An 8,240-nucleotide genomic window follows, 5' to 3' on the forward strand; every position below is an offset into this window, starting at 1 on the left:
GCCCGCCCTCTCGTCCCCCTCCTCCGCCCAGGATCGTGGGTGGGGGTCCTGTCTACACTGTCCGGCGACTTCTGGATGTTCGCCGCCGGGGTCGTTGTTTCCAGTACCTGGTGGATTGGGAGGGTTATGGTCCTGAGGAACGTTCCTGGGTGCCCAGGAGCTTCATTGTGGATCCTGCTCTGGTCCATGAATTTCATAGGTTACATCCCGATAAACCCTGTCGGCCGCCAGGTGGCGTCCGTAGAGTGGGGGGGTACTGTTAGGCCTACTGCTGCTAGGTAGCTCTCTCTCTGCTCTCTCCCTCCCCTCTGTCTGTCCTTGATTGCAGGAGTGAAGTCTGGTGTGCGGGAGTCAGGGTTCCAGCTGCAGCTCATTCACCATAATCACCTCAGCCTTTAAGACCCGGTCAAACTTGCCACTCATCGTCAGATCATAGTCAAGACTACCATGTTAGTTTCGCTGTTGACTCAACCTGCTTGTTTTCGCCCTTTGTGTCTTTGGCCTGTTCTAGTTACTTTTCTCCTGTGCCACAGATTATTGGAACCTGACTCCTGCCTCCGCTTCACTCCTGCCACCACCATCCTGCTTACCACTACCGGACCTTCCTTTTGGACTCACCACGGACACTAGGACGTTACGGTACCACTCCTGCTCTGAACCTGGATCTGTTACCCTCCCTGTTAACCTGGACTTGCTCTTCCCCTATTATTGGAAACCTGGACAAATTGAACTTTTGTAAATAAACCTGTTAAACCTTCTCTGGCTCGGTGTAGTTGTCTGCATTTGGGTTCATATCTAGTTAAATCGTGACACAACCTCCTTCCCTCAGTAAGAGCATTGAAGATGGGTCGTGGCTGGGTCTTCCAGCATGACAACGACCCGAAACACACAGCCAGGGCAACTAAGGAGTGGCTCCGTAAGAAGCATCTCAAGGTCCTGGAGTGGCCTAGCCAGTCTCCAGACCTGAACCCAATAGAAAATCTTTGGAGGGAGCTGAAAGTCCGTATTGCCCAGCGACAGCCCCGAAACCTGGAGGAGTGGGCCAAAATCCCTGCTGCAGTGTGTGCAAACCTGGTCAAGACCTACAGGAAACATATGATCTCTGTAATTGCAAACAAAGGTTTCTGTACCAAATATTAAGTTCTGCTTTTCTGATGTATCAAATACTTATGTCATGCAATAAAATACAAATGAATTACTTAAAAATCTTACAATATGATTTTCTGGATTTTTGTTATAGATTCCGTCTCTCACAGTTGAAGTGTACCTATGATAAAAATTACAGACCTCTAAATGCTTTGTAAGTAGGAAAACCTGTAAAATCGGCAGTGTATCAAATACTTGTTCTCCCCACTGTATCTCTCAAAATGACAAACATGACGTTTTTAAACTCCATTTTAAGTTTAACTGTTAAAATTCAGTAAGCCAGTAATGGAATATGAAACACAAGAATGGCGGGACAAAATCTGTGCTGAGCTCAGGCATCCTGTAAATGCCTAATTTTAGATCTCAATATTCGCTTGATATTCTTCTAGTAAGGCCACTGCACAATTAGAATCTGAGGTTCTGCTGCCTTATTGAACATGAAGGCGGTCAGGCTAACTATGGGGAGCAAATACTGTCTGTGGTTTCACAGCCGCCCACAGAGTCACATTCAATATATCAATATGACGATGAAGCCGAGACGCCATCAGATCTGAACAATTAGATAACCTTATAAAGAGGCCACAGTCAGACTGTACTTTGTGAGGGCGCTGGATAAATGTTGGACAATAATTCAGGTTAAAAGGACATGATCCTGAAAAATATTAGAATTACGTGAATAAAGTACTCCCTGACGAAGGCCATGCAGACGAAACACGTCAGAGTTTTTAATCTTTGTTTCCATTGAACATGCCATACAAAGAAAGGCATTTTAATTAATTATATAAAGAGTGCCTTGGTCCTCCTTTCTTTGTGATGGGCGAATAAACTGATGTTTCTGTCTCTGGACTGTCTTTGAATGCCTCGCAACATAGTCAAATCAACACAGTCACATTATTGAGGTGATTACTAAGTGATTACTAACACTGTTACTGAGCTTGTATAAAAATAGTACTTAACTCACTTGTTTCAAACCAGTTTAGTGCTGTAAGAGAACCAGTGGTATCCTAACCAATCCACCACAAGGGTCAAGAGAGGGGAGCCATCAGACATAATTTCCCTGCTCCACTGACCCAACACATTCTCTCTGCTTTATTCACCCATGTCTGAGCACCATGGCATTTCTCATTTCATACCGTCACCTGTGTCTTCTAACAAATCAAAACATGCCTGCCTAAGAGACAGAGGGAGTTGTCCAGCTAGAATCTGAAAAGATGTCGGATGTCTGAAAAGTAAACCTCTACGGCCCCAAAATTAATTATTGACTATTGTTGTACTGTTATGCACATGAAGATTGAGAGCTTGTATCACATTCCCTGAGCTTAGTTTTAGTTGGATGAATCATGATGCCTTATTTAAAAATTTACTGAAACAGTGGTCAATAATCACTTGCAAGAAATGGGAGGATAGCATTGACACTTGACTCTCCAAGAAAGAATACATTTTCCAGTAAGGTGGTCTGTTTTGTAATGCATCTTCATTAGTTCTGTTGGATGAATATATTTTGTCCCAGAGGGTCCATAGTGCATGTAGATCCAAATCTCTGAGGATGATACATGAAAGTTTCAGATGTCGTGAGAGACGAGTGGGGAGGACATGGCGACAGTAGGACTGTGACCCTGGCCAATAAATCCCTTTCTGAGGACAGACATTGTGTCTCAGTGTGCTCCAGCCAATACAAGATCATGTTCCTCCTGCAGATCAAGCTTCTTAGATGAAAAAGCAATTTTCTCTCAGTGTGTTTGTACAGTATATACAGTATGAATGTTTATAAGTGCCTCTACTAAATAGCACCAACAGCAATTCACTGTTGCAAAATATTTAAACCAAATACGTTATCCTTGTAAAAAATGTGGATGACCCTTTCGCTCAAAGAAAAGACTGAACTAAGAGCTGCAAGAGCTGCAAATAGTATTGGAATGTAATTTTTTTTAAAGGTTAATGCCTATCAATCAGTTTGTTTATTTTCATCAAAACTTTACATTCCCCATTTGCATAGAGTTTAATCTTATATATAACCAGGGACGACTATGCTTGAAGTTAGGTAAGGTAAGGTCCCACCTTAATATTAATGGTAAACATTGGTGCACAGACGCAATTATTGGTTATGCCTAACGCTGCTTCAACAAATTACCTTCGTTTAGGTATGTGTCCTGCACCTCATTTGCTATTTAGATCTGTCAATGTGTCTCTGACTGTCATTTAAACAATGGTTTGGGATAAAAGAGAAACCAAGCACCTGACTTCCTGATTATCACATTGTCCTACCCTCTCTGAGTGTCTCCACAATCTCCAGGCTATTTTGAAAAATAAAACCCTTAAAAAGGTGAAAAAGGATCTATAGGCCCCTTTTCAGTACACAACACACTGAAGTCACGCACAGATGCAGATGCAGTAAGAAAGCCATCCATTCAACATAATCTAGATTTACATTTTTATTACAAAATAACTTTTTGGGGTTCTCATACACTTACAATAATGTTTTGATTATTGCTTGAACAGTCGCTAAGATTATATTTGGTTGTGGTCTTTGCAAAATAACTGCAGCAGTTGTTAGCTAGAATGCTAACATTTATTGACATAGGCTGACAACATTTACTGTAACAACATTTACTGCAGCAAAAGCTAGCGAAAGTGTAATGCAGTTGATTTTCGATGATGACACAAACATTATATTAAGCAGGACATTCATACGAGCCTTAAAAGTAGTGTGAAATGCACTCATAAGCAACATGTAAATATAGTATTTTTTTTGCTGGCGTTCTATAAGAACTCCCCCTTGTTCTGCTACCAACTTGCGTGCATCGCCCTCGTGTGGCAATGTTTGCAAACACAGAAAGGGGTCTATACAACCATCTTTTTCAACAACGACAAAGGTCTGAATTCCTTAATTAAGAAAGGCAGCGAGGACTTAAACCCTGCACAGATATCTGCCTCCGTCTCCCTCCACTCAGGCAGACAGTGTCCAGGGGGGGAAGGTATCTATCGGTTTGGAGGAGTGATGAATTGCCATCTTTGTGATCTCATCCAGGGGGTCATCTCATTTCTCAGCCCCAACCGCGACAGGCACCTGTCCCCTCCCTTCGAGCCTCCAACACTGTTGACATCTGGGTATCAGGAAAGACGAAGGCAAGACAGAGGAGTGGAAGGAGGGAGCAGAGGGCAGGAAAGATTAATGAATGAATCTATTGTTATATTCCCTTTCAGTCAAGGTTCAGAAACTATCTCGGATGGTGAACCCCCTCACTAGAACGTAGAATTACTCCAGCAGAAATGTGCACCCAGCCACTCTGAAGTAGCACTCTCCGAATTTCTAAACCAGCAGTACTGTAGTCTTTAACTTTGAAATATACAGGATATTTGAAAGGTTTATCAGTGTAGTGTCAACTTTAGGACAGTACAGTTAGGTTACAGATGTATGTTTGTGGGAGCCAAGTCTCTCGTGACTGACTGTTTGATTCAGCGTTCCAAGACTACAGGGAGTCTGACAAGAGGCATTGGCCCTGTGGAAGTCAGTAGTCAGTAGGTGAATCGGCTCAGCCGCTGAACCAGATGAGAGCCTCCATCCACCACTCCTCCATTCTCCCACGGCCTCTACTGTCAGCTTGTATTCCCCACCTCCTTCCTCATATTAGCCGTGTTCTGCCCTTGCCTCAGGGCTCTGCATCCTGCCCATACTTCATACGGTATAAATGATGACCAGAGAAATGAATCCTTCCGCAACCTCTCTTTCCCTCTCTCCTCCCACAGATCTCAAGGAGAGCAGAATATGCCAATAGGAAGCATTTACTGTAAGCCCAGGTCCAACATTACAGATTAGTAAAGAAAGATGCCCCAAAAATGATGATTGTTATTCTTATAGCAATGACTGTCTATAGTGATCAATGTATGGTTCAACATGTCAATACATGAAACCATTGACTATTGGCCTATTTGTCTGTCCATAAAAAATGATTTAATGGGAGTTTATCAGCATATAGCTCCACATCTTCATTTCCAATCTACATCTATTTTGTTACTGATATAACATGACTTTTCTGAGTGAATTAGAGTCGACACTTGCTAATATATTAGACGTCATAGTCTCAGTAGAGACAGACCATGTGAGTTCTCTGACCAAGAATTGCTTTAGTCCAAAGCATTTATTTCTCATGTTCTCTAGTGACAAAAGCTGAACCCACACTGTAAAGGGATTGGCATGAATTTGAAAGTAACTTACATGCAGCTCGGTGGCAAGTAAAATTCTGTATTTCATATTACAGTACACCTACTGTATTATAAATACGGTACCAAAGCAAGGACTGTGTAATGACACACTACAATACCGTACAATTGACTGTATTATACTCTAAAAAAGTAAATGCTACCGTAATCAGAATGAATGAATGAATGGATGGATGAAATTCATTGAGGGGAGGGGTTTGTATTTCACAGTATTTGACTGTAATTACAAGGGATTGGTGCAAGCAGGTTGGCTGCTAGGTAAAGTGTTTACACATTACAGTATATTAATTAATATTTTGTGTTTTATATCACTTGCACTTCTAGTGGCCTTAACAAAGGCTTCCAAACTGGGCGGCAGGTAGTTTAGTGGTTAAGAGCGTTGTGCCAGTAACCGAAAGGTCTCTAGTTCTTATCCCTGAGCCGACTAGGTGAAAAATCTGTCGATGTCCCCTTGAGCAAGGCACTTAACCCTAATTGCTCCTGTGAATCGCTCTGGATAAGAGCGTCTGCTAAATTACTAAAATGTAAACAGGCAGCAACTACAGACCAAAAGGACATGGCATAATGCTTAACCATTTAATGACTTGCTGCCACTCCAATCTGTCCACTATAACCACATAGGAGTTAAATTGGTACAGCATTCTCACGCACATGTGCAACAAATATAGCCTCTTACAAAGCATGCCTCAACAATACCATGCACCCACTAGTGGTCAAAAGGTTTTGGCCCTCTAAAGATATGGTACGGTACTGTATTCTGTTGGGTGGAATTATAGTCTTTTGATTTGTGTAAGGATAATGTTCTATACACTGATCTTTACAGGAAACCTACTGATCGTAAGAGTTTGTTGAGGGCTGATAGCTGTCACCCGCTTCCCTTGAAAAACAGTTTGCCCTACAGCAAATTCTCTCGAATCAAAATAATTTGCAAAAAACTATCAGATTTCGACAGAAATATGGATGAGATGCAAAGAAAATTAATGGAGAGGGGGTACAAAAATGGTCATATTAATACTGCCATTGAGAAAATCCTAAACAAATAGAGACATGATCTCTTTCAAGGACAGTCTCTCAAAAATATGCATTGTTGCGTTGTTACTATGCGCTATTCAAAGTGCCCTGAACAAATTAAGGGAATCGTTCACAAACATTGGCATATTCTAAGATCCGATGACAGTATCTACAATGTGTTTTTGGACCCTCCCTTGGTCGTATTCTCGTGGGGCAGAAATCTCAGAGATCAATTGGTAAACTCTGATTTACCACCCCAAAATATCCCCGCACAACGTCTATTTGCGCCTCTACCGGATGGAAACTACAAGTGTAATGGCTGTTCTCAATGCAATGGCACTTATAAATGTAGATCCTTCAAACACCCCCAAACAGGGAAACAGATCCCAATCAAAGGTGTTATCACGTGCTCCACTAAGGCAGTCATTTATCTTATAACTTGTCCTTGTGGTAAAAATTACATGGGTAAAACGAAGCGTAAATTAAAAGTAAGCATCATAGCACCATTAGGTGCAAAAATTTGATGTATCCAGTTGTGGCTCACCTTTTGGAAGCAAACCACTCTATTTCGTTCCTTCGTTATATAGGCATTAAACACGTCATCCTCCCTAGGAGAGGGGGTGACCTTGACAATTTATTGTTAAAACGAGAGACTACCTGGATCTTTAATTTAAAGACCCTTGCTCCCTTTGGTCTCAACGTAGACTTTGCTCTGAAGCCATTCATGTGATTATTGTGATTTTGCTATTCATTGTAAATGTTTGTAGGCCTATGTAGCCAAATTGTACCGATGATAGTATGTTATCCACTCATGCTTTTCATATGTTCTATTTATATCTGTAAATTAACCAATGAAATCAAGCCACACTGGCCATGATTACAGACACCTGTGTGTCCTTTGAAACTATATAAACTAGCGACCCGCAGTGTTTGCCATTATACCCTGATGAAGACAGCTTGGCTATGGAAACATTGGTTATTAGTTTAGTGCATCTGAGCTCCTAGAGTGTGCGGGTCTCCTTTTCTTTTTCGGGAGGAATTACAGTACCATTCGAAATACAGCAAATTCCCCACAATGCACCATCATTTACAGTATGCCACAGTAAAACGTTTAAGAGTTCTTTACTATTGATAATACCTTAAATTACTGTATAAATTACAGTTTTCTGTTACAGTGCATGTTCATACTTCATTTAATTTCATTACCATTTTTCAATAGCCTCCTCACGTCTTGTTCCCAGACAGACAGCACTTTAATCTCAGCAAACGCACAATCAATTTCAGGCGGTCCTGGCGGATGTCTGTTTATCCAAGGACTGAGAGAGCATGATGGAAGGGGATGCCCAGGGGAGGGCAGGATACAGCGTTCCAGCAACACCACGATTGTGTCCTCAAACAAATGTGGGTGTGGGTATTAGCTTTAGGTGTGTGTGTGTGTGTGCTTCCCGTACATGTCTACATGTCTATGTCAGATGATCATTTCTATTTCACTATTTCATTGCTGTAATGTGAAATATGGCTGGGTTCCTAAAAAGCTGTCCGTTGAGGCAAGGGGGGAAACAATCTGGAGCTGGCCATGAGTGATCATCTGCTTTGGGCATGAGACAGCTGCAGTACCCAGCTGACAACTACCCTGCTCAGCAGCAGCAGCAGACTAATCACCAAGTTATCTAATTTGGACTGTTGATCATTCAGTTTGGTTGCCTTCCTTTAAACACAGCCAGGCATGATGTGCCAATGGGTCGGTTATACATGAGACGGTACAACCAAAAACCAGGCCCTCTAACAGTTGCTCCAAATATTGGAGATGTACAAGAACCTGTTGATGGACTGGTGGCAAAGACTTGTGACTTCATTCACTG

General features: G+C 41.9%; 1 long non-coding RNA gene across 1 annotated transcript; it reads left to right on the plus strand.

The window, feature by feature from the left end:
- The first annotated feature begins 350 nt into the window (after positions 1-350).
- Positions 351-757, plus strand: LOC311112431. Its single transcript, XR_014610875.1, has 2 exons — positions 351-449; positions 534-757. It is a non-coding gene; the product is annotated as an uncharacterized lncRNA (long non-coding RNA).
- The last annotated feature ends 7,483 nt before the right edge of the window (positions 758-8,240 follow it).

This window comes from Coregonus lavaretus, assembly GCF_964263955.1.
Source record: "Coregonus lavaretus genome assembly, chromosome: 38".
Classification (NCBI taxonomy): Eukaryota; Metazoa; Chordata; class Actinopteri; order Salmoniformes; family Salmonidae; genus Coregonus; species Coregonus lavaretus.